Genomic DNA, 25,177 nt, shown 5'->3' with positions numbered 1-25,177 from the left:
TTCAGAAATTATTTTCATAGCAGCAGAGCTTCCCAAACTACATTTTAAGGCCTGACTTCCTTCTTGACCATGGTCCCCTTGCCTGTGTCCTCTATTTCATTCACTGTCACCTACCTGGGGGTTTGACTACTGTCTCATATATCTTCATATTGTAGGGTTCTTTTCTTTGCTCCAGACAGGTGACCATGTCTGGGTTACAGATAGCAACACCCAGGTTTCTGTAGTTCTGCAACATCACATCTCTATATAAATTCTGCTGGGCAGGGTCCCGGCATTTCCACTCTTCTGCAGAGAATTCTATGGCCACATCCTTGAATGTTAGGAGTTCCTCTCATTAAAGTATCTGGAAGTCCTCATGCTTGACCTTGGCCTCACTGTAATATGTGAGAAACTTAATTTAAAAAACAGAAATGTTTCCACCCAGAACAATAGACAGGATCTGTGGGTAGGGCACAGGTGATGATTTATCTTCAAATTGTCCATGTGATCCTATTGGAAGACTGGGCTGAGAGTCACTTAGCTAAGCACTGCCTCTCAAGCTTCAATGTGCATGCAAATTACCTGATATTCTAGGCCTCACTGTAATCAAAATTTGCAGGTTTGAAAACAGTCCATGAATTAGCTTCTTATAGCAAGTCTCCTGTTAATGCTGATGTTTCTCCTCCTAGACTCATTATATACCACTTGGCTAGAGAAAGCAGGCACAGCACACGGAGTCCCTTACCCCAACACCCTTATCATAACACAAATACTTTTTATCCGAAGACAAGACCACCAATGATCATCCTGAAGCATGGCATTCTCTGCAGGCCCTTTAAAGTTTACAGAGGCTGGAGATGGTGTCAAAAATAATGGAACGCTTCACGAATTTGCCTGTCATCCTTGCGCAGGGGCCATCCTAATCTTTGTAACGTTCCAATTTTAGTATATGTGTTGCCGAGGGGAGCACCAGATTCACTTTTTAAAAAAACACTTTTATTTTAGGTTCAGAAGTGCACGTGCAGGTTTGTTATACAGGTAAATTGCGTGTCACGGGGGTTTGGTGTATGGATCATTTAATCACCAAGGTGATAAGCATAGTACCTGATAAGTAGTTTTTTGATCCTCTCCCTCCTCTCACCCTCCACCCTCAAGTAGATCCAGATATCTGTTGTTCTCTTCTTTGTGTCCATGTGTACTCAGTGTTTAGCTCCAACTCATAAGTGAGAACATGCAGTGTTTGATTTCCTGTTCCTAAGTTAGTTGACTTAGGACTATGGCCTCCAGCTCCATCCATGCTTCCGCAAAGGTCATAATCTCACTCATTTTTATGACTATGTAGTATTCCGTGATGCATATGTGCCACATATTCTTTATCCAGTCTACTGTTGGTGGGCATTTAGGTTGATTCCCTGACTTCTATTGTGTAGTGCTGTGGTGAACACATACATGCATGTGTCTTTATGGTAGAATGATTTCTATTCCTCTGGGTATATTCTCAGTAATGGGATTGCTGGGTTGAATGGTACTTCTGTTTTTTAAATTTTTATTTATTTATTTTTATTATTATACTTTAAGTTCTAGGGTACATGTGCAGAACTTGCAGATTTTTTACATATGTATACATGTGCCATGTTGGTTTGCTGCACCCATTAACTCATCATTTACATTAGGTATTTCTCCTAATGCTACCCCTCCCCCACCCCCCAACCCCACAACAGGCTCCGGTGTGTGATGTTTACCGCCCTGTGTCCAAGTGTTCTCATTGTTCAATTCCCACCTATGAATGAAAACATGCGGTGTTTGGTTTTCTGTCCTTGTGATAGTTTGCTCAGAATGATGGTTTCCAGCTTCATCCATGTCCCTACAAAGGACATGAACTCATCTTTTCTTATGGCTGCACAGTATTCCATGGTGTATATGTGCCACATTTTCTTAATCCAGTCTATCATTGATGGACATTTGGGTTGGTTCCAAGTATTTGCTATTGTGAATAGTGCTGCAATAAACATAGGTGTGCACATGTCTTTATAGTAGCATGATTGATAATCCTTTGGCTATATACCCAGTAATGGGATTGCTGGGTCAAATGGTATTTCTAGTTCTTGATCCTTGAGGTATTGCTACACTGTCTTCCACAATGGTTGAACTAGTTTACACTCCCACCAACAGTGTAAAAGCATTCCTGTTTCTCCACAGTCCCTCCAGCACCTGTTGTTTCCCAACTTTTTCATGATCACCACTCTAACTGGCATGAGATGGTATCTTATTGTGGTTTTGATTTGCATTTCTCTGATGGCCAATGATGATGAGCATTTTTTCATGAGTCTGTTGGCTGCATAAACGTCTTCTTTTGAGAGTGTCTGTTTATATCTTTTGCCCACTTTTCCATGGGGTTGTTTGATTTTTTCTCATATATTTGTTTAAGTTCTTTGTAGATTCTGGATATTAGCCGTTTGTCAGATGGATAGATTGCAAAAATTTTCTTTCATTCTGTAGGTTACCTGTTCACTCTGATGACAGTTTCCTTTGCCGTGCAGAAGCTGTTTAGTTTAATTAGATCCCATTTGTCTATTTTGGCTTTTGTTGCCATTGCTTTTGGTGTTTTAGTCATGAAGTTCTTGCCCATGCCTATGTCCTGAATGGTATTACCTAGGTTTTCTTCTAGGGTTTTTATGGTTGTAGGTCTAATATTTAAGTCTCTAATCCATCTCGAGTTGATTTTTGTATAATGTGTAAGGAAGGGATCCAGTTTCAGCTTTCTACATATGGCTAGTCAGTTTCCTCAGCACCATTTATTAAATAAGGAATCTTTCCCCCATTTCTTGTTTTTGTCAGGTTTGCCAGAGATCGGATGGTTGTAGATGTGTGGTGTTATTTCTGAGGACTCTGTTCTGTTCTATTGGTTTATATCTCTGTTTTGGTACTAGTACCATGCTGTTTTGGTTACTGTAGCCTTGTAGTATAGTTTGAAGTCAGGTAGCGTGATGCTTCCAGCTTTGTTCTTTTTGCTTAGGATTTTCTTGGCCATGTGGGCTCTTTTTTGGTTCCACATGAACTTCAAGGTAGTTTTTTCCAATTCTGTGAAGAAAGTCAATGGTAGCTTGACAGGGATAGCATTGAATCTACAAATTACCTTGGGCAGTATGGCCATTTTCACAATATTGATTCTTCCTATCCATGAGCATGGTATGTTATTCCATTTGTTTGTGTCCTCTTTTATTTCACTGAGCAGTGGTTTGTTGTTCTCCTTGAAGAGGTCCTTTACATCCCTTGTAAGTTGGATTCCTAGGTATTTTATTCTCTTTGTAGTAATTGTGAATGGGAGTTTACTCATGATTTGGCTCTCTGTTTGTCCGTTATTGGTGTATAGGAATGCTTGTGATTTTTGCACATTGATTTTGTATCCTGAGACTTTGCTGAAGTTGCTTATTAGTCTAAGGAGATTTTGGGTTGAGACGATGGGGTTTTCTAAATATACAATCATGTCATCTGCAAACAGGGACAATTTGACTTCCTTATTTCCTATTTGAATACACTTTGTTTCTTTCTCTTGCCTGACTGCCCTGGCCAGAACTTCCAACACTACGTTGAATAGGAGTGGTGAGAGAGGGCGTCCCTGTCTTGTGCCAGTTTTCCAAGGGAATGCTTCCAGTTTTTGCCCATTCAGTATGATATTGGCTGTGGGTTTGCCATGAATAGCTCTTATTATTTTGAGAAACATTCCATCAATACCTAGTTTATTGGGAGCTTTTAGCATAAAGGGCTGTTGAATTTTGTCAAAGGCCTTTTCTGCATCTATTGAGATAATCATGTCATTTTCTTTGATTCTGTTTATGTGATGGATTATGTTTATTGATTTACTTGTGTTGAACCAGGTTTGCATCCCAGGGATGAAACCAACTTGATAGTGGTGTATAAGCTTTTTGATGTGCTGCTGGATTTGGTTTGCCAGTATTCTATTGAGAATTTTTGCGTCAATGTTCATCAGGGATGTTGGTCTAAAATTCTCTTTTTTTGTTGTATCTCTGCCAGGCTTTGGAATCAGGATGATGCTGGTCTTATAAAATGAGTTAGGGAAGATTCCCTCTTTTTCTATTGATTGGAATAGTTCCAGAAGGAATGGCACCAGCTCCTCTTTGTACCCCTGGTAGAATTCAGCTGTGAATCCATCTGGTCCTGGACTTTTTTTGGTTGGTAGACTATTAATTATTGCCTCAATTTCAGAGCCTGTTATTGGTCTATTCAGGGATTCAAAGTCTTCCTGGTTTAGTCTTGGGAGGGTGTATGTGTCCAGGAATTTATCCATTTCTTCTAGATTTTCTAGTTTATTTGCATAGAGGTGTTTATAGTATTGTCTGAGAGTAGTTTGTATTTCTGTGGGATCAGTGGTGATATCCCCTTTATGATTTTTAAATGCACCTATTTGATTCTTCTTTCTCTTCTTCTTTATTAGTCTTGCTAGCAGACTATCTCTTTTGTTGATCTTTTCAAAAAACCAGCTCCTGGATTCATTGATTTTTTGAAGGTTTTTTTGTGTCTCTATCTCCTTCAGTTCTGCTCTGATCTTCGTTATTTCTTGCCTTCTGCGAGCTTTCGAATGTGTTTGCTCTTGCTTCTCTAGTTCTTTTAATTGTGATGTTAGGGTGTCAATTTTAGATATTTCCTGCTTTCTCTTGTGGGCATTTAGTGCTATAAATTTCCCTCTACACACTGCTTTAAATGTGTCCCAGAGATTCTGGTATGTTGTGTCTTTGTTCTCATTGGTTTCAAAGAACATCTTTATTCCTGCCTTCATTTCTTTATGTACCCAGTAGTCATTCAGCAGCAGGTTGTTCAGTTTCCATGTAGTTTTGCGGTTTTGAATGAGTTTCTTAATTCTGAGTTCTAATTTGATTGCACTGTGGTCTGAGAGACAGTTTGTTGTGATTTCTGTTCTTTTACATTTGCTGAGGAGTGCTTTACTTTCAACTATGTGATCAATTTTGGAATAAGTGTGATGTGGTGCTGAGAAGAATGTATATTCTGTTGATTTGGGGTGGAGAGTTCTGTAGATGTCTATAGGTCTGCTTGGTGCAGAGCTGAGTTCAAGTCCTGGATATCCTTGTTAACCTTCTGTCTCATTGATCTGTCTAATATTGACAGTGGGGTGTTAAAGTCTCCCATTATTATTGTGTGGGAGTCTAAGTCTCTTTGTAAGTCTCTAAGGACTTGCTTTATGAATTTGGGTGCTCTTCTATTGGGTGCATATATATATAGGATAGTTGGCTCTTCTTGTTGAATTGATCCCTTTACCATTTTGTAATGGCCTTCTTTGTCTCTTCTGATCTTTGTTGGTTTAAAGTCTGTTTTATCAGAGACTAGGATTGCAATCCCTGCTTTTTTTTCGCTTTCCATTTCCTTGGTAGATCTTCCTCATCCCTTAATTTTGAGCCTATGTGCATCTGTGCACGTGAGATGGGTCTCCTGAACACAGCACGCTGATGGGTCTTGACTCTTTATCCAATTTGCCCGTCTGTGTCTTTTAACTGGGGCACTTAGCCCATTTACATTTTAGGTTAGCATTGTTGTGTGTGATTTTGATCCTGTCATTATGATTTTAGCTGGCTATTTTGCCTATTAGTTGATGCAGTTTCTTCCTACCATCAATGGTCTTTACAATTTGCCATGTTTTTGCAGTGGCTGGTACCAGTTTTCCTTTCCATGTTTAGTGCTTCCTTCAGGAGCTCTTGTAAGGGAGGCCTGGTGGTGACAAAATCTCTCAGCATTTTCTTGTCTGTAAAGGATTTTATTTCTCCTTCACTTATGAAGCTTAGTTTGGATGGGTATGAAATTCTGGGTTGAAAATTCTTTTCTTTAAGAATGTTGAATATTGGTGCTCACTCTCTTCTGGCTTGTAGACTTTCTGCTGAGAGATCTGCTGTTAGTCTGATGGGCTTCCCTTTGTGGGTAACCCAACCTTTCTCTCTGGCTGTGCTTAACATTTTTCCTTCATTTCAACCTTGGTAAACCTGACACTTAAGTGTCTTGGAGTTGCTCTTCTCGAGGACTATCTTTGTGGTGTTCTCTGTATTTCCTGATTTTGAATGTTGGCCTGCCTTGCTAGGTTGGGGAAGTTCTCCTGGATGATATCCTGAAGAGTGTTTTCCAGCTTCGTTCCATTTTCCCCATCACTTCCAGGTATAACAATCAAATGTGGATTTGGTCTTTTCACATAGTCCCATATTTCTTGGAGGCTTTGTACTCTTTTTTCTCTAAACTTCTCTTCTGGCTTCATTTCATTCATTTGATCTTCAATCACTGATACCCTTTCTTCCACTTGATTGAATCGGCTACTGAAGCTTGTGCATGTGTCACGTAGTTCTCATGCCATGGTTTTCAGCTCCATCAGGTCATTTAAGGTCTTCTCTACACTGTTTATTCTAGTTAGCCATTTGTCTAATCTTTTTTCAAGGTTTTTAGCTTCCTTGCACTGGGTTCAAATATCCTCCTTTAGCTTGAAGAAGTTTGTTATTACTGACCTTCTGAAGCCTACTTCTGTCAACTCATCAAAGTCATTCTTCTTCCATCTTTGTACCATTGCTGATGGTGAGCTGCAATCCTTTGGAGGAGAAGAGGTGCTCTGGTTTTTAAATTTTCAGCTTTTCTGCTCTGGTTTCTCCCCATTTTTGTGGTTTTATCTTTGATGTTGGTGACCTACAGATGCGGTTTGGTGTGGGTGTCCTTTTTGTTGATGTGGATGCTATTCCTTTCTGTTTGTTAGTTTTCCTTCTAACAGTCAGGTCCCTCAGCTGCAGGTCTATTGGAGGTTGCTGAAGGTCCACTCCAGACCCTGTTTGCCCAGGTATCATCAGCGGAAGCTGCAGAACAGCAGATATTGCAGAACAGCAAATATTATTGCCTGATTCTTCCTCTGGAAGCTTCGTCTCAGAGGGGCACATGCCTGTATGAGGTGTCAGTCGGCCCCTATTGGGAAGTGTCTCCTAATTAGGCTACATGGGAGTCAGGGACCCACTTGAGGAGGCATTCTTAGAGCTCAAACACCGTGTTGGGAGAACCACTGCTCTCTTCAGAACTTCAGTTTTCTTCAGAACTCTTCAGACAGGGATATTTAAGTCTGCAGAAGTTTCTGCTGCCTTTTGTTCAACTATGCCCTGCCCCCAGAGGTAGAGTCTACAGAGACAGGCAGGCCTTGTTGAGCAGCAGTGGACTCCACCTAGTTCAAGCTTCCCAGCAGCTTTGTTTACCTACGCAAGCATCAGCAATGGCAGACGCCCCTCCCCCAGCTTGGCTGCTGCCTCGCAGTTGGATCTTGGACTGCTGCGCTAGCAGTGAGCAAGGCTCCATGGACGTGGGACCCATTGAGTCAGGCACGGGATGTAATCTTCTGCTGTGCCATTTGCTAAGACCATTGGAAAAGCGCAATATTAAGGCAGGAGTGTCCCGATTTTCCCAGTACTGTCTGTCTCGGCTTGCCTTGGCTAGGAAAGGGAAATCCCCTGACCCCTTGCGCTTCCTGGGTGAAGAGATGTCCTGCCCTACTTCTGCTTGCCCTCTGTGGGCTGCCCCCCTTTCCAACCAGTCCCAATGAGATGAACCAGGTACCTCAGTTGGAAATGCAGAAATCAGCCGTCTTCTGCGTCGATCATGCTGGGAGCTGCAGACCAGAGCTGTTCCTATTCAGCCATCTTGAAACGGACCTAGTATTTTAAGTTCTTTAAGAAATTGCCACACTGCTTTCCATAATGGTTGAACTAATTTACATTCCTTACCAGCGGCCTATAAACATTCCTTTTTTCCCACAACTTTGTCAGCATCTGTTATTTTTTGACTGTTTATTAATAGCCATTCTGACTGGTGTGAGATGGCATCTCATTGTGGTTTTGATTTGGATTTCTCTAATGATTAGTGATGTTGAGAATTTTTTCCTATGCTTGTTAGCTATGTGTATGTTTTCTGTCTTCCTTTCTTTCCCTCCCTCCCTCCCTCCCTCCCTCCCTCCCTCCCTCCCTCCCTCCTTCCTTCCTTCCTTCCTTCCTTCCTTCCTTCCTTCCTTCCTTCCTTCCTTCCTTCTTTTTTCTTTCTTTCTTCTTTCTTCTTTGTTTCTCTTCCTTTCTTCTTTCTTTCTTTTTTTTTCTGAGACAGAGTCTTGCTTTGTCACCCAGGCTGGAGTGCAGTGGTGTGATCTTGGCTCACTGCAACCTCCGCTTCCTTGGTTCAAGTAATTCTCCCGCCTCAGCCTCCTGAGTAGCTGGGATTACAGGTGCATAACACCATGACTGGTTAATTTTTGTATTTTTAGTAGAGACAGGGTTTCAGCATGTTGGTCAGGCTGGTCTTGAACTCCTGACCTTGTGATCCACCCACCCTGGTCTCCCAAAGTGTTGGGATTGCAGGGTGAGCCACTGTGCCCAGCTTGTTTTCTTTTGAAAATTGTGTGTTCATGTGCTTTGCCCACTTTTTAATGGGATTGTTTTTTGCTTGTTAATTTAAGTTCGTTAGACATACTGGATATTAGACCTTTGTCAGATGCATAGTTTGTGAATGTTTTCTCCCATTCTGTGTGTTGTCTGTTTATTTTATTGATAGTTTCTTTTGCTGTGCAGAAGCTCTTTAGTTTAATTAGGTCCTCTTTGCCAATTTTTGTCTTTGTCATAATTGCTTTTGGTGTATTTGTCATGAAATCTTTACCAGGCTCCTAGGTTATCTTCCAGGGTTTTATAGTTTTAGGTTTTACATTTAAGTCTTTAATTGATCTTGAGTTACTTTTTGTATATGGTGTAAGGAAGAGGTCTAGCTTCAATCTTCTGCATATGGCTAGCCAGTTACCCCAGCACCATTTGTTGAATAGAAAAATCATTTCCCCGTTGCTTTTTTTAGTCAACTTTGACAAAGATCAATAAGTGTTAGGTGTGCAGATTTATTTCTGGGTTCTCTACTCTGTTCCATTGGTCTTTGTACCTGTTTTTGCACTAGTACTATGCTGTTTTGATTACTGTAGCCTTGTAATATAGTTTGAGGTAGGGTAACATGAATCTTCCAACTTTGGTTTTTTTTTTTTTTTTTTTGCTTAGAGTTACCTTGACTATTCAAGCCTTTTTTGATTCCATGTGAATTTTAAAATAGTTTTTTTTTTCTCTTTTTTTCTAATTCTGTGAGGAATGTCATTGGTAGTTTGATAGGAATAGCACTAAATCTGTAAATTGCTTTGGGCAATGTGGCCATTTTAAAAATATTGATTCTTCCTATCTATGAGCATGAACTATTTTTCTATTTGTTTGTGTCATCTCTGATTTCTTTGAGCAGTGTTTTGCCATTCTTATTGTAGAGATCTTTAACCTTCCTGGTTAGCTATATTCCTAGTTATTTTATTATTTTTATGGTTATTGTGAATGGGATTGAGTTCTTGATTTGGCTCTCAGCTTGAACGTTGTTAATGTATAGAAATGCTACTGTTTTTTGTACATTGATTTTGTATCCTGAAACTTTAAGTTGTTTATCACTTTTAGGAGCTTTCAGGTAGAGACTATGGGGTTTTCTAGGTATAGAATCATATCATATGCAAATAGAGATAGTTCGACTTCCTCCCTTCCTAGTTGGATTCTTTTCATTTCTTCTATTTCTTTTTCTTACCTGGTTGCTCTGGTTAGGACTTCCTAGTATGTTAAATAGGGGTGGTGAGAGTGGGCATCCTTCTCTTATTCCTGTTCTCAAGGGGAATGCTTCAAGATTTTGCCCATTCAGTATGATGTTGGCTGTGGAGTTTTCATAGATGGCTCTTACTATTTTGAAGCATGTTCCTTCAATGCCTAGTTTGTTGAGGATTTTTAATATGAAGTGATGTTGAATTTTATCAAAAGCTTTTTCTGAATCTATTGAGATGGTTATTGCCTTTTGTTTTTACTTCTGTTTATGTGGTGAATCACATTATTAATTTTCATATGTTGAACCAACCTTGCATCCCCATGATAAAGTCTACTTGATGGTGGTGGATTAGCTTTTCAATGTGTTGTTGGATTTGATTTGCTAGTGTTTTGTGAGGATATTTGCATCTATGTTCATCAAGGAAATTGGCCTGGAGTTTTCTTTTTTTGTTGTGTCTCTGCCGGGTTTTGGTATCAGGATGATGCTGGTCTTATATAATAAGTTAAGGACGAGACTCTGCTCCTCAATTTTTGGGAATGGTTTCAGTAGAAATTGTACCAACTCCTTTTTATATATCTGGTAAAATATGGCTGTAGATCTGTCTGGTTCTGGGCTTTTTCTGTCTGGCAGGCTTTTTATTACTAGTTCAGTTTCAGAACTTATTATTGGTCTGTTCAGGGATTCAGATTTTTCTGGTTCAATCTTGGAAGACTGTATGTTTCCAGCAATTTATCCATTTTTTCTAGGTTTTCCAGTTTGTGTACGTAGAGGTGTTCATAGTAGTTCCCAAAGGGTTTTTTTTTTTTTTTTTCTTTTTTTTCTATTTCTATGGGGTCATTAGTAATGTCCCCTGTGTTGTGTCTGGATCTTCTCTCTTTTATTGTTTGTTTGTTTGTTTTTGAGACAGAGTCTTGCTCTGTCACCCAGGCTGGGGTGCAGTGGCACAATCTTGGCACACTGCAACCTCTGCCTACTGGCTTCAAGTGATTCTCCTGCCTCAGCCTTCCGAGTAGCTGGGACTACAGGCATGTGCCACCACATCCAGCTAATTTTTGTATTTTTAGTAGAGATGGGGTTTCACCATATTGGCTAGACTGGTCTTGAACTCCTGACTTTATGATCTGCCCACCTCGGCCTCCCAAAGTGCTCGGATTACGAGCATGAGCTACCATGTTCAGCCTCTTTTATTCTTTATTAGTCTAGCTACCAGCCTGCCAATCTTATTTACTGTTTAAAAGAACCATCTCCTGGATTTGTTGATCCTTTGTATGGTTTTTGAAGTCTCAATTTCCTTCAGTTAAACTTTGATTTTGGTTATTTATTTTCTTCTACTAGCTTTCAGTTGCTTTGCTATTATTTTTCTAGTTCCTCTAGATGTGACATTAGGTTGTTAAATTGAGACCTTTCTAACTTTTTGATGTGAGCCTTTAGCACTATGAACTTTCCTCATAACATGCTTTATCTGTGTCCCAGATATTCTGGTAGGTTGTATCATTGTTATTCTTATTAGTTTCAAAGAATTTCTTGATTTCTACCTTAATTTTATTTCTTACCCAAAAGTCACTCAGGAGCAGGTTGTTTAATTTTCATTTACTTGCATGGTTTTGAGTGATTTTCTTAGTATTGATTTCTATTTGTGTTGCACTGTGGTCTGAGAGTGTGTTTGGTATGATTTCAGTTTTTTTGAGTTTGCTGAGGATTGTTTTATGGCCGATGGTGTGGTCTATTGTGCCATGTGCAGATGAGAAGAATGTATATTCTGTTGTTTTTGGGTGGAGAGTTCTGTAGATTTCTGTTGGGCTCATTTGGTCAAATGTTGAGCTCATGTCCTGAATACCTTCATCATTCCAACCAAGAATTTCATATCTAGACAAACTAAGCTTCGTAAGTGAAGGAGTAATAAGATTCTTTTTAGACAAGCAAATGCTAAGAGAATTTGTTACCACCAGACTGCCTTAAAAGAAGTCCTTAAGGGAGTGCTAAATGTGGAAAGGAATGATTGTACCAGTAACTGCAAAAACACACTTAAATACATATAGCATTGACACCATAAAACACACACACACACGCACACACACACACAGTCAAATCAGTCGAATAACCAGCTAACAACATGAAGTCAGGATCAAACCCACACATATCAATATTAACCTTGAATGTAAATGGGCTAAATTCCCCCAGTTAAAAGGCACAGAGTGGCAAGTTTGATAAAGAAGCAAGGCCCAACTGTATGCTTTCTACAAGAGACTCATCTCACATGCAATGATATCCATAGGCTCAAAGTAAAGAGATGGAGAAAAATCTATCAAGTAAATGGAAATCAAAAAGAAGCAGGGTTTTCTCTTCTAATTTCAGACAAAACAAACTTTAAGCAAAAATGATTGATAAAGATAAAGAAGGGCATTACATAAAGGTAAAGAGTTCAATTCAACAAGAAGATCTAACTATCCTAAACATATATCCACCCAACACTACAGCACCCAGATTCAGAAAGCAAATTTTTAAGACCTACAAAGAGACTTAGATAACCACATAATAATAGTGAGAGACATCAGCACCCCACTGATAATACGAGGCAGATCATCAAGGCAGAAAATGCTAGCAGGCATTGCCCACCTGGCTATCAGTGACAGGGGTGGGTGGAGTCACCTGCTTTGCCATCCAGATACTTCCCAGGACAGCAGGAAGCTGCAGCTGCTGGCTGAGTTCAGGCAGAAGCAGGATTGCTGGACTGGAAGCCTGGCAGTAAGCTGTTCAGTGAGGGGTGGTAGAGTAATCCTACTGCTCCTTGGGTACCAGGACTGTGGTTTCTACTGGGGCTTGGTGCTGGTGCTGGTCTGCTCTGGGGCCCAAGGCTTGTAGAGGTCCCGTTTGTCTTGAGAGTTGCCCCTGCACAATGTCTGGGTGGCTCTCTGCCTCAGTCTAGAAGCCTGCATGGTTGTGGGGGCTGTTGAAGGGCCAGGGGATTCTCCCATTCCCAGTCTTGCACTAGACCCCACGGAGAGCACAAATCCCCCAGGGGCACTCACTCAGTCACTCACTCACTCAGAGAAGTTCTCCTCACTCTGTGCTGAGCTCAGACAAGATGCTGCCTAGCTTGGCTCCTCTCTGCTGTGTCCCCCACTGCCTTGACGGATCCTGATGTGGTTTCTCAGATGATCGGCTGCAGAGTCAGTGTTCACTAGTTCTTTTGTTTCCTTTCCAAGAGAGTAGCACACACGAACTCAGAATTCACATTTTACAGCTTGATTTATTTTATTATTTGAAAACATAGTAGACAGAAAGATCCTTTGGCCGAAGAGAAAGTCTAGAAATAGATCCAAATACATACAGGAATTTCATACATAAAAAGGTTAAAAAGATGAATCATTTTGAATAGTATTAGGATACCAGGATAGATGTGTGGAAAAACAATTACATTTAATTCACCTCTTATGTCTGACACCAAAATGAATTTTAAAAGCATCAAAGGTTTAAATATGAAAACTGAAAACATGAATAATTAGAAAAAATACTTAAAATCTTGGTGTGGTGAAGGCTTTCAAATCATGACCCCACAGCTAGTTGCTATGAACTATTAATTTAACTGCATAAAAAATTTAAAATCTTGTGTGGTAAAACTTATGACAAGCAAAGTCAAAAGACAAATGATAAATAAAAACAAATTGTCCTGTAATCCCGGCAGTTTGAGAGACTGAGTTAGGTGGAACACCTGTGGTCAGGAGTTCGAGACCAGCCTGGCCAACATGGTGAAACCCAGTTTCTACTAAAAATACAAAAAGTTAGCTGGTGTGGTGGTGGACGCCTGTAATCCCAGCTACTCGGGAGGCTGAGGCAGGTGAATCTCTTGAACCTGGGAGGTGGAGGTTGTGGTGAACCGAGATCATGCCACTGCATTCCAGCTTGGGAAATGAGAGGGAAGCTTTGTCTCAAAAACAAACAAACAAACACACACAAAAAACAAACAAACAAAAAACAAATTGCAACTAAGATGCAAAGAGTTAGTTACCTGAACATATGACCATTCCTGTAAATTGATTAGACAAAGTAGCAAAACCACAACAGACAAATGGTAATGGATGCAAATGGATATTTGAATGAAATGGATTGAATGAAATGGAATGAAATGGAAGTCTGAAATTAGCATCACTGGGTCAAAACTAAGGTGTCAGCATGGCCATGCGTCATCTGGAGACTCTAGGGGAGAATCTGTGTCTTGCCTCTTCCTGCTTCTGGGGGTTTCTGGCATCTGTGGTCTTGAGACAATAGCATCTTCAAATCTCTTCTCACTCTGCTCCCACATCTCCTTCTCTCATGTATTCCCCTCTGTCTCTCTCTTATAAGGATACATGTGATTGCATAGGGCCAACCTGGGTAATATAGAGTTGCCGAGACCAGGTAGGTCGGGAGACCCTAACCCAGCAGCGCAAGAGGAATTAAAGACACACACACAGAAATATAGAGGTGTGAAGTGGGAAATCAGGGGTCTCACAGCCTTCAGAGCTGAGAGCCCTGAACAAAGATTTACCCACAGAATTATTAACAGCAAACCAGTCATTAGCATTGTTTCTATAGATATTAAATTAACTAAAAGTATCTCTTATGGGAAACAAAGGGATGGGCCAAATTAAAGGAATAGGTTGGGCTAGTTAACTGCAGCAGCAGCATGTCCTTAAGGCACAGATCGTTCACGCTATTGTTTGTGGCCTAAGAATGCCTTTAAGCAGTCTTCTGCCGTGGGTGGACCAGGTGTTCCTCGCCCTCATTCCCGTAAACCTACAACCTTCCAGTGTGGGCATTAGGGCCATTATGAACATGTTACAGTGTTGCAGAGATTTTGTTTATGGCCAGTTTTGGGGTCAGTTTAGGGCCAGATTTTTGGGGGCCTGCTCCCAACATAGAGTAATTGCCTCACCTCAAGAACCTTAATTTAATCACAGCTGCAAAATCTTTGTCATATCCAGTAACTTTCATAGGATCCAGCGATCGAGACTATTATATTTGGGGGATCATTTTTCAGCCTATCACATCCAGGTGATACATGGCAGCATTGTTTGTCATAATTCAAGCCTGGAAATGACCCAAATACCCGTCAATGGACAGCTGATTAAATGAATTATGGCATACCCATAAAATGAAATATTATGTCTTTTCTGATACATAAAGGTTGACAAGATGTTGCTTTAAATGAAAAATGTAAAGTACTAAACATGTGTGAGGTATGCTACCACTGGTAAAAAGTACAGACTCCCTCATATCCACATACTTGTATTATGCATATGCCTGAGGATATTTTGAGCATTTCTGAAAAGATGCACAAGAAGTTAGTGACAGTATTTGCCTATTGAAAGGGGACTTGGGGAACTAGATGATTGGGGATGCGGTAGAAGGCAGGACTTATTTTTCATACTGTTCCCTTTATAAACTTTTAAATTTAAAACCATGTAGAGTTGTTTCTTATTTAAAAACAATGGGTTTGAAGATCTCAATAAAAAAATCAGTGCATGTTCAAGAAAAAACACTTCTGCTGCTAGTACTGACTGGCTCTTGTTGTCCACCACATGGTCTACGCCTCCCCTGCTGTGTTGTCCTTCACACAGGGCTCCCTGCCCGGCTCAGTTTCTCTGTACCTGCTCAGATCTTGCCACTGGTAGCTGTACACTGCAGGCGGCAGCCTTCTTGTAGACCAGTTACTTTCTTTACTGTCCACTTGACTGATAGGAAATCTGCTTCTTGCTGACACAGCAACCAGTGGGAGGGAGACTGCCCTTCTGTCCTCTCATCTCTTTCCAATTCTGTTCTTTCCCAGCTCTAGTAAGTAAGTGACAGATCTGCTGCACAACCAGACTGCAACTCAGGCATGTAATGCCATCTCCCTGAATCTTGAGAGAAGCCCACACCCCTGCCTTGCCTTGGGGCAGGAAGAATGGAGCCCCCTTGCAATGGGAAGGTATTCCCCTCACTGCCTGCGCTGTTCTCTCCACAAAGCTGAAACTCTAAGGGCTATGGGCTAACATCCTTTCTTCAGCCATGGAGGTGGATGTAAGGAACTGCTTGTCTGGAATATTCTTTTATAGATTATTGTACTTCATGGCAAATCGTTAGTAGTACAGCAATCATGTACCTCACACCTTTTAGCTGGAACACAGTTAGAAACTTGTAATAGGCATACAAAAGGCATTTTGAATATCCAAAGTAGATATGAGAATGTTTATTATCTAAATCTCCTGCCTTTAATTTACAAGAGAACACAGAGTTCCTAATTCTGAGCCTTTTATCCCTCACTTTACTCATGTTTGTAACAGTCCCCATGACCTAATTTCCACCCTTAGCAGATTAGAAGCAGCAAGTTATAACTGGGAAGAGGCAAATCTAGTAACTGCATAAAGACAATGAAAGCAGCAACAAAGTTACAACTCCCAACAAAAGGAAAGGCATAGAAACCATTTTAAAAGGAAGAATAACAACAAACCCAGTGAAGGAGCAAATTCTTTATTTCCCTTGAGGTCATCGTTTTAATATAGCAAGGTACAATTTTTTTGCACATTGACGCTCAGTTTTCAAATATTTAATGTGTCATGTTTTAGAAGGCAGGTAAGTGTATAAGACATTTTTGAGATGTCTTTATCCTCATGTGTTTAGACTTCTTTTAATGAAAAATCGATATAAACATCATTTATCTATAGCAGCCTGTTTCGTCTGTGATACCAGATACTCATCTCTGCAGTTAGGCATTTGACATATTGATACTGGGAACAGCAATACGCTATTCAAATATGCATCTTGGTGGTCTTGTAACATAGAAATGGAACCAACTACTGTGCTTGAAAACAAAATTTCCACTATGCACTATAAACATCATTTATCTATAGCAGCCTGTTTCATCTGTGATACCAGATACTCATCTCTGCAGTTAGGCATTTGACATACTGATACTGGGAACAGCAATACGCTATTCAAATATGCATCTTGGTGGTCTTGTAACATAGAAATGGAACCAACTACTGTGCTTGAAAACAAAATTTCCACTATGCACTATATACATGTAACAAAATTTCTCATGTACTCCATAAATATTACAAATTAAAAAAAAAAGAAAAAGGAGTTTTTACATTGGACCTCTTCAAGTATGCTTCTAGATTCAGGTTAACACTGACATGCACTTATTGTAGATAATTCTCCCAGTTCACTTTTTTGTACTACCAAACATGTGTTTGTTCCATGACTCCATGTCACTTCCTGCCTTGCATAAGCCCACAGGTTTGCATGGCAGGGTCCAGGTCTATGTAATTTTTTTGTTGAGATTAATATACCTTGAATAAATGCTCATTTTATGTATGAATGAATGATTGTTGACTGAATTAAATATTCAAGCTTGCATGGCTTCTAACAAACAGCGTTTTAAGGGATTTTGTTAAACACGCCCATAGACACAGATAATTGTCTAGGGATGGAGATAGATGCAAGGAAGGACCAGGCTTGGTCTTCCCATAATTGGATTAGAAAATACAGAGGGAAATTTGATTGATGCCAAGTGTCGGACCTGAAGGGTTATGTAGAGTTGGCCAGGTGGTCATATTGGACTATGTTCAAAACAATTAAGTAGAAGTGTTCCAGAATGGCCAGTTGTGAGGGCTACACCACTTCGGAGGATGTGCTTGGAATCTGTAGATCTGGAAGCATAACAAGTATAGTTTCATGAACATTTCAGCTGCCTAAGCATCTCTCTTTTACACACTTCTGATTCCTTATACAAACCTAAGGTCAAGATAACCAGTTGGGGGTCATCAACTATTGAGAAAGAAGGCAATAAGACATTAATTTTACAAAAACATCTTGAAACTTGGGCCAGAATTCTGCTGCTTGAAGAGTCATGGTTTTGTAGGAGAACCCCAGCAAGAATCAAATGCAGATATTTAGACCCAGGGGTGAAGGACCACAGGACCAGATATTCCTCCATTGCTGTCTGGCGCTGGGGTTTGTAATATTTTCATGAAGCAAGGATTGAGTCTGCTAAAAGTTAGAACACTTCTGTGTCTTCCTTCTTCTCGTTAGGGACTGTGGTCTCTTCAGCAGGTTTGGGTGGGCTCTGGAAAGGGAGGCTTTTCACATTGAGTCCCTGTCCACTTGGACACAAAAAGGCTGTTTCTTGCAGTTGCAGATGTTCTTCTAACCAGAGGAGGCTGGTGTGCTGTGTAGCTGTGAGTCAGGAAGGCTCAACCAGAGAACAAGTTGGAGACAGACAGTGTGGCCCTGGGAGACGTTTCTGGCTCATGGCTTCAGTTGTTCCCACCCTCCACATTCCTTGCCTTGGTCCCGGTGGGACCCAGGTAGGTTTCTTGTCCCTGAACGTTTTCACTTATTTTTTTATTTAAGCTACTTTAAGTGAGTTTCTCTTTCTTGCAATCTAAAGAGACCTCACTGGAACATGGGTTAATTTGTTGACATTTCTTTTTCAAATAAAAAGTGTGCACATCACATAATCTGAAATCAATGCTTATAACATGTAGGCGGGATCAATAATGTTGTGCAAATGCGAAACTGTGATTGTAATGATGTAAATTGCCAAACAGTAATAAGAGAGTGTGAAGAAGCCAGTTTAGACTCAGGCTTACCTGTATTTTAATCTAGACTTAATTATTTATTTGCTGTGTGGCTTTGGGCAAATAACTTAAGCTTTCTGAAACTATTTTTTAATCTGTATATGAAGGAAACAGCACAATAAGTGCTGTTTTGCTGAGAAAATTAGAGATAATATATGTACAGTACTGAGCAATGGACCTGGCACTTAGTTAGATGTTTGATAAAGAGTGACTATCACATGACTGTGAGTACACAGGCAAGGAATTAGTTGATCAATCATGACTGTCATGGCAAATGTAAGAGTGAAATGAAAAACCTGTTTTATGAATAGAATAACCAGATATTGGCAAATGTAGACTTGTCAATAAGCAAGTGTGTGAGAAAGTTTGAAGTGTCTGTGGAGACGTAAGGAGATTCTGATTGAATGAAGAAACTGCCTAACAAAGAGTAAGAATTCCAAGGAATTAACCTACAAAATATACTTGTGTCACATGGAAAACCTGTGAATAACCTCAACTCATGTGGCATGTCATGACAGCTGCCAGAGAGCAGTAAAAGACTGAAATTCCCATATGCTAGATAAAGGAAAGATACTAACCATGGTTACTACAGTAACTATGGAAATTATGAAGGAGATTTGCAGAACAGATGGGCTAACCTCCAGATGCACTTCAGGGATTAACAGACCTGAAAAATCAGAAGCCCATGTGTTTGGATTATTTCATCTGAACTTCTATGCCCATGTGATCTGGAGTCACAAAAGATACTGTCTCTCTTGAATTAGTTGAAGTGCTTTCCTGTAGACTTCAAAGTGCATAATATTCACCTGGAGATGCCAATCCTGTTCCAATGCAGATCCTGAGGCAGCAGATGTGGAGTGGGGCCTGGGATGCCACGTGTCTAACAAACTCCAGGAGATGCTGACACCTGTGGTCCAAAGATCACAACTTTAAGTAGCGAGGTTCTATGAGTCAGAAAAAAATCAATGGTGAAAATAATTTTAAGCATTATTCAGTTTTTCTACCTCAGTAGGGCAGTGTTTACATAAAGGAATCGAGAATGGAATAGATCTCTGAACAATGTACTCCTCAAGCCTACTTGCAAAATCTTGGGCATTGGGGAAGAGCTTTGAGCTCAAAACCTGCAGGCATTAGCCTCAGTATTTCACTTGCTGTCAAACTGACAAGCCATTGCTTGCTGTCTGCTTCTCCATACCTGGCACTTGTGACAACTTTGCCCTGCTTTTTAATATCAGTGCCATTGGCAGAAAGTGGATCTATAGGATATAGGGGCAATGACAGGAAGTGGCCTATGAAATCATGTCACAGTAGGATCTGTAATCCCTTCAACTGTGACAGTTCATTGTCACTTAGCATAAATTATTGGTTATGAATATTTAACAAATTTGCAATTAGCTCATCTACCAACATGATTACTGAGATGGAATAAACCATTGAATAAAGCTGCTAGGATTATGTACATAATGCCTTTCTGATTATACACACTTACACATCTGCTTTTGCTTTTCCCTCTCCTCTGGTACTCTTTTGATTAATTTTTATAAAAACACACGCTACACCTCACTGCCTTCTGTAGTCTCATACTGTGCTAAGTAGATAAAGGCAGTTTTCAGATTCTGGGTAGAAAATTTAGTCTTAAGTTTCTGAGGTGACACCATCTAATGCATGGTATCTAGCAGGAAGAATGCCTAGAATCTCTTGCTAATTTATCACCAAATCCATCTGTGGTCCAATTACCAAATTGCCCCAATTTTTTCTGTTCCAAAAAGGCATTACATATTATCTGCTTGATTCATTCTAATTGGGTTGTAATGCAGATTAATTTAAAAATCCACAGAGGAGGGGATAGACCACTTAATTTAAGGTCAGGAAAGCTTGCAACTCACTGGCCATGTGACCTTGTGTCTAATCTCTTCACCTTTCTGGGCTCCAGGTTCTCTTCTGTAAAGACAATGGTTAGTCATTACTTGCTGGTATTTAATTTTTAAGATCATAGGTTGTTCTCCTTGTACTGTTGGAATTAGCATCTTGCTACTTCTTCAGAGAAATAAAAGAAAAAAAAACAAAGAAAAGTAGAGGAGATACTACATAATAGTAAGTGGTAGAATAGGGAAGAGAATCATCTTGCTGACTGCTATTCAGCGGAAGCTTTTTCCTCTTGGTGAAAACAACTTGTAGCAGTAACATGGAAACTACTTGTGCTTGATCCAGAAAACAAAAAGAAAATGTTGCACCACTCAAACAGACACTATCTATACGCTTTGACTAATAATCATTCCTGCTGCTAAAAGGTTTTCATTTTTCCTAAGTGCATTTCAATCTGTCATCGAGGTGGGGCAGGCAGGTCATATTATCTTTGGGCTCTTTGCTGAATTGTGCTGTCTGCTTTGTTGATAGATCCATACTCTGTTTTTCTTCATGTTTTTAGAAAATGATCTTGATTATTTCTCCCATGCAGCTTAGATTTCTAAAAAGCTACTGTTTTGGAAATGCAAAAGGCAATGAGGAATATTGTAAGAGTTACCAGAAGTTGCCAATAATAATTGTTTTGCTACGTTACTTTGTATAGGAGTGTAGGACTTTTATGTTTGCAAAATGCTTCCACATGCATTAGTTAACATATTTGGCTGATATTCCAAGACACACTACTTTTTAGGATGGGCTTTTTCCAGTCCTTCTGCTGATGGAATCTGGAATCTAGCATTTAGAATCATCCCAGCACTGATTAGACGTTAAAGGCCAAATTTATGAGTCAGCAACCTTCTTATTTCCTCATTTCTTTCCTATTGATTTATCATGAGTCCTAAAAGAATATTTAAGCATTTACTCATACTTATTTACTTATCTAATTTGTCTTTTGTCCAATAGTCATAAGGTGCCATCATCTATAATTTGCTAGATTATGGAGAAACAAATATACATGACAGCATTCCTACTCCCAGGGAGCTCAGTGTAATGGTAAAAACAGACAGGAAAATCCAGGCCCAAGATACGCTGGGATAAGAGCCTTGCTGGAGGGAGACATGGATAAAGATCACCTAGCCAGCGCAACCTGAGGGCGGTCAGCAAATGCTCCCAATGGGTCAGTCATTAGGAGCATTGAACGTCCCAATGAACGTCATTAGCCAGAAGAACGGGTGGTGGATGAGAAGAAGACATCCTTCTTTCAAAGAGAAGAACCAAAACACAGAGATTTGGAGGCCCCAAGCACCATGACCAATAAGCAACAGCAACACAGCAAACGCATTTGATACTTTACTAATATAGTTACCTGTTTAACTCTTTATTGTAGAAATTAACAAATGTACACTCAAGTAAAGGGGGATAGTAAAAGAAGGTCTTGCAGGCCCATAACCCAGCTTTTGTGATTTTGTGTTAGGAAAAATAAAACTCAGATCTGCTGTCAGCTTTATGGCTTCAGGAGACTACATGACGGGACAGAAGAGAGGACTCAGAAACAGGTCCTTGCAGACATGGGAACAACAAATGGCAGACCCGGCACTGCAAATCTATGGAGGAAGGATGAAATATTCAATAGTGATGAGATCATTACTTAACCATACGAAAAAAATAAATTTGGATCCCTCCTTCACAATCTATGTTGCAAATATAAATTCCATGTTGGATTAAAGACCTGAACATAAACAGCAAATTATTAAATTTTTTGAAGAAACTATAGAAGAATATCTTTATGAGCTTGGAGTAGGAAAGAATTTCTCACAGTTAAAAATCACAAAACTTAAAGTAATAAATTTAAATTTACTAGAACAAAAACCCTATGCTTCTTGTAGGCCAAAATGAGAAATTAAAAAGACAAGACATAGTCTGGAAAAAAAAAATCATATATATATATTATATAATATATATGTACACATATATATGTATAATCAGTGTATATGATCAGGATTCAATTCCAGAAAATATAAAGAACTCTAACAAAGATGAACACTCCAATAGAAAAATTGGCTAGTTACATGATAAATTTTTAGAAGAGGAAACATGAATAGTCAATGAACATATAAAAATGCATTCAACCTTAGGGTAATTAGGAAAATCATATTAAAGTCATAATGCTCTAGGGTGGGTGAAATAGGAGGATTCACCAGTATTTTGAATGTTTTACATCTTAAACTGGATGGTGGGCGCACAGTGTTTCTTACATTATTCTGTATGCCTTACATGTGTGAAGCTTCACAGAGATCTTCATGTATGTATATATATATTATATATGTATATATTATATATGTATATATAATATGTATAAAAACATGCATTTGTGTATATATGTAGGTATACTATATAAGTTGAATTTTATTAAATAAATTAGTATAAACTCTTTGCAGGGTTTCATTATCTACACAAGTGCCTTACTTAAGAATTGCATTACAAAAAACTAGCCGGGCGAGATGGCGGGCGCCTGTAGTCCCAGCTACTCAGGAGGCTGAGGCAGGAGAATGGCGTAAACCTGGGAGGTGGAGCTTGCAGTGAGCTGACATCCGGCCACTGCACTCCAGCCTGGGCGACAGAGCAAGACTCCGTCTTAAAAAAAAAAAAAAAAAATTGCGTTGTATGGGAATGATGCAATTGAATTTCATTCTTCGCCAGATATCAAAATTGGCATAATTAATTAGGTGGCCTGGGTTAGTAGAAAGGCCAACACATGGAGTGTGCTCTGTGGTAACTGGATGGGTGATTCTGGCTTTTCACTAAACCTCTCTAGACCTCAGTTCCCTCACTTGCAAATGGAGGGAATCCTACCAAAGACCAACCAGTACTGCCTCACGTTTTACGATTCTGTGTTATGCCAGCATTTCTCAAAGCGTGTTGGAAAAAATCCACGAGATTCTAATCGGGATTCCTTGAGTACAGCACTCTGCTATCAAACAAGTTGGGAATCATTTATCATTGTAACGTGCTGTCCTCTTCAGAGTGTGGATGCGCAGTAAGAAGGTGTGGAAGGAACAGAAACTGGGAGAAAGAAACCAGGCATGAGGGTCTGTGCTCCTGGGGCATGTTCCCTCATGCTGTCCCACTTCTGGCTCCAGGGGCATCGGAGTTGTTTACTTGACAGATATTTATTGAATCCCTTTGTGTAGCCAAAGATAATGAGAGACAGGAGGAGGGGCTGGGAGACCTTCTGTTCTACACTTCCCCAGTCCCTTCTTTGAAAGCAGGCTTAGGTCGAGGCCATATATTGCTTTGGCCTATGAGGCAACAAAGCCAGCTGGCTGCACCTGCTTCCTGCTCAGAGCTTTCCAGATGCAATTGAAATCAGGAGAGGCTCACACGCAGCATGGGTGCCTTCCTTTGTGAGGCTGGTAAACAGCTTCAGCCGGGGTTTTTATTTTTTTGCCAAAGCAACTGTGCGATGAATAGCTGTGTGTTCTTAGGGACTTCACTCAGCCCACCCTGGGTTTCAGATTCTTGTCTTTAAAAAGAAGGGCTTTTATAAGATTATTTTTGAGCTTCTTCATGTTCCTTTATTACCTAAGACATTTATAAATGTGTCCGTTCAGAAATTCTACACTAATGAAAACATTAGAAGTATTCGACAAAGGAATGGGTTAGTAAGACATCCGTTAAAAATGTTTGTTGTTGAGAACCTACACTGTCTTCAATGCTGGAGAAATAGCAGTGAACAAAAACAGACCATGTCCCTTCTCTCATAAAGGCTAAAATTTCATGGGAGGAGACAGATAATAAATAAAGAATATGCCTGAACATCAGGTAGTGTTAAGTGCTAAGAATAAAAAAGCAGGCTATGTGCCTAGAGAGTGCCGGCAGGGGATTATTTTGTGTTAGAAGTTTAGGGAAGGCCTCTCTATTAAGGTGCCATTTAAGCTGAAACTTACAGGAGGGGGTAAGCCACTGTTGGTGGGAAGAAGGTTCTAGGTGGAGGAAATGCCAAGGCCCTGAGGTGGGAGTGTGCCCGGCATGTACAGGGAACATCATGGCAGTAAGAGGAGAGTGGCCCGAAATGAAGTAAGGGAGCTCGTGGGAAATGATGAAAATTCTGTATTTCATCCAGAGTGAGATGGTAAGTCAAAAGAGAGAATCAAGAAGATAATTCACATGATCTGAATATAGTTTTGGAGAAACTGGCTGAGACTAGTCTGTGGGAGGTCAGGAAGGGGAAGGAAACAGGGCGTCTAATTTGAGGCTATTCAGCAGCATGTGAGAGAGACAATGGTGGCTTGTAGTGGACTCTGGGGTAAGATTCTGAAAAATCCCAGTGAAGGACTCCAGTTCGCTTAGCTATAGCCAAAAGTTCAAGGTTCTGTGATAGCAGCTCCTCCTTAAAAGGTGACCCAGAGAGGAGAGGCAGTGCCCCAGAGGAAGGGGATAAAGCATGAACAGTGGATGTGAACCACACTGTTGCCAAGATGAAATGTGACGACTCTAAAACAGAAAGCACCACGGGAACAAAGAGTAGAAGAGAAGGCATTGAGACTAAAAGTGGTACTCAAAATTATTTTCTCACATAATCACTGTGGTGTTATAAGAAAGAACACAGAGTTATAATACATTTTCTTCTTGGGACACAATCAATATATGTGCATTGATTACTTCTTATGTCCTGGGTGCTGGGTGAGGGAAGGAAGTTTCCCAGCCTGGAAGGAAATTAATAGTACCATGCTGCTTTATCTTTCTCCTTCCTTCTTTCCTTCCTTCCTTCCTTCCTTCCTTCCTTCCTTCCTTCCTTCCTTCCTTCCTTCCTTCCTTCCTTCCTTCCTTCCTTCCTTCTTTCCTTCCTTCCTTCCTTTTTCCTTCCTTCCTTCCTTTCTCCCTTCCTCTCATTTTTTCTTTCTTTATCTTTCAAAAAAAAAAAAAAAAAAAAAAAACTAAAAAACCCAGACAGACATTTCTTTCTCTATCACGTAAAAGATATGCAGAGTTAAGATACTGGGCCTGTCAAGACATCTCATAATCATTACAGACTCAGGTTTTCT

At 40.0% G+C, this 25,177-nt stretch overlaps 1 protein-coding gene and 1 non-coding gene across 9 annotated transcripts in view; both read right to left on the bottom strand.

Moving 5' to 3' along the window:
- The window catches only part of DSTN (destrin, actin depolymerizing factor), a 1,228,633-nt gene that overhangs the window by 416,587 nt on the left and 786,869 nt on the right, over positions 1 to 25,177 (bottom strand). Inside the window, exon 1 of one of the 8 annotated variants that reach the window (XM_050745399.1) lies at positions 7,476 to 7,485. The exons of the other annotated variants lie outside the window; for them this stretch is intronic. The gene's annotated coding sequence lies outside the window, so the exon portion shown is untranslated. Of the gene's footprint in view, positions 1 to 7,475; positions 7,486 to 25,177 lie in introns of those variants that run through there. 8 annotated transcript variants of the gene reach the window in all.
- On the bottom strand, positions 846 to 949 carry LOC126929985 (U6 spliceosomal RNA). Its single transcript, XR_007717410.1, has one exon. It is a non-coding gene; the product is annotated as a U6 spliceosomal RNA (small nuclear RNA).

Source organism: Macaca thibetana, chromosome 10 (genome assembly GCF_024542745.1).
Source record: "Macaca thibetana thibetana isolate TM-01 chromosome 10, ASM2454274v1, whole genome shotgun sequence".
NCBI classification, from domain to species: domain Eukaryota; kingdom Metazoa; phylum Chordata; class Mammalia; order Primates; family Cercopithecidae; genus Macaca; species Macaca thibetana.
Note: the sequence above shows the minus strand (reverse complement) of the source record. Positions and strands in the feature narration are given on the sequence as shown.